Genomic DNA, 2,400 nt, shown 5'->3' on the forward strand with positions numbered 1-2,400 from the left:
AACACGTGTCTCAGAGCTGTCAGGTTAAATATGTATGATCCTGGGTTTTTGGACCATGTGTTTTGAGGTTTGTTATTTCAGTTTCTTAGTTCTTCATTAAGTTGTGTTAGTTCCCTTTCATTTCCACTAGCTCCATGTTTTGTCTCTGTGTGTAGTCAGCTTGTTTACCTTTGGTCTGTCGAGTTTAAAGGTTCATGTCAAGTTTATTGTCTGAGGTCCCTCTTAATGTATTTATGTTTGATGTTGTTAATCACTTGTCCTGTGTGCATTGTGCTTTGCTTCCCTCCATTTCATCAGTTAGATTCTGCTCACCTGGGTCTTGTTTCATTCCCAGGTGTTTCCTCTCTTTCCTCTGTGTATTTAAAGTGTCTTCCTTTGTCTCTTTGGCAGAGCGTACCTTTATTGTGCCCTAGCGTCTCTGTTCCCCAGTGAGTTGAATTACTTTGCACTGCTTAGTTTTATGTTTAGCTTCATCAGCTCAATAAAGAGCTCGTCTTTTGTTACCCTCCATCTTGGGTCCTCATGCACTGTATCCTGACCAAAAGAGAGACCACAACTTTCTTTGGTTCATTGTAGATGAAAAAGATGAATGGAAAACAGGGAATCATTTTTTTATTTGACATTTTAAACATATGCCTATTGTTGGGTTACAATTCAATTTTACATTTGGTGTTTGATGATTCACTTCACTGAATCATCATAGAAAAATAATTTTTTTCCCCATTTGTTCATTTGATTTTGAACTTTAAGAATTTAATCAAAAGCTCTTAAAATATGTTTTTTGTTTTTCATGTTACCTACATTTGTTCAATCATTGATCTTTTTAAAATCTTAGACACATATTTACTTTCTTATGTGAATATTCTTTTCTTTGCATTTAAACACTGTTTTTGTCTTTGGTTTTTGGTTCAATGTATAATATTGTACCAAATATTTATACATTATGTGTAATATAAAAGGATACTAAAGGGTAGAAAAAAAGACCAAATGACTGTTTGTTTGTTTTTTTAATTAATATGTTCAAATGTAGAAAATAACAGCTTTTTGTATCCACAGTGCACTCTGGCTATTCAGAGCTTAAGATGAAGAAACCTATGAAGATTAAAATGACTAATGAGACAAACACAGCACTTAAAAGTATTAAGTCACAGTCTAAGGGGCTGTAGAACAGCTATTTTTCCATTTTCTTTTCAGCTGTAAAGCACAAATTTGGCACCTCTGTTTTTGTTGTCAGCCAAACTCAGGCGACCTGATGTGCTCCGTTTTATTAACACAACTAAAGGATGTCGTGCTGCAAAGTTACAGCCCTACAAGTATTGAACATTGCATCATTATAGGAATATATATAATTTGCCGAAAATACATTCATAAATACTTTATTTTCTTTTTTTTGGCTTGGTTTAAATCTTCACACTGCTGAAATAGAAGCTTTGCAAGAATAATTTTGTTTTCTGTAACATTACCCTTTTGACATTTGCAGCACCATAATTCATTTTTTATATTATATATATTCCTTTTAGGTCTCTGTCATCTCTGATTTTCATGATGTTGGCAGACTCAGGGGTTAAAGGAAGGATTGTGGCCTGTCCAAGCCAAGTCTCAAGGTGGTGATCAGTCCCATTACTACTAATCAGTGGAGTGTGCTTTGAACTTTGGATTGTGTAAATGTTTAAGCCTGTCTTTTTTTTTTAATTTATTTATTTTTTGTGGTTTTTGGTTATTTAAAGTGGAATAGATACTCACTACTTAGTGCTCTCTGGCTTGCCAGATATCTGTGCACAACAGACTCGGTGCAGTTTAGTACTCAGGAACTATTTTAATTGTTGGTGTGCATTGATGCGTTATGATCAATAATCACACATACATATGTGTTAGCACACATATGTAAGTATCTGTATATGTGTATATATTAATTTGTTTGTCTGAAATAAAAGGTGGTCTTCATCATCCATCATAATCATCATGATTTACAAGTTTCTGACCACTTATAAAATGTGTTCAATGTGCTGCCCATTGTGTTGGATTGTTAATGCAACCCTCTTCTCCCACTCTTCACACACTGATAGCAACACCGCAGGAGAAATGCCAGCACAGGCATCCAGTATCCGTAGTTTCAGGTGCTGCACATGTCGTATCATCACACCATAGACAATTGCCTTCAGATGACCCCAAAGATAAAAGTCTAAGGGGGTCAGATCGGGAGACCTTGGGGGCCATTCAACTGGCCCACGACGACCAATCCACTTTCCAGGAAACTGTTCATCTAGGAATGCTCGGACCTGGCACCCATAATGTGGTGGTGCACCATCTTGCTGGAAAAACTCAGGGAATGTGCCAGCTTCAGTGCATAAAGAGGGAAACACATCATCATGTAGCAATTTCAAATATCCAGTGGCCTTG

The sequence above is a fragment of the Pelmatolapia mariae genome, linkage group LG2 (assembly GCF_036321145.2).
Source record: "Pelmatolapia mariae isolate MD_Pm_ZW linkage group LG2, Pm_UMD_F_2, whole genome shotgun sequence".
Lineage (NCBI taxonomy): Eukaryota > Metazoa > Chordata > Actinopteri > Cichliformes > Cichlidae > Pelmatolapia > Pelmatolapia mariae.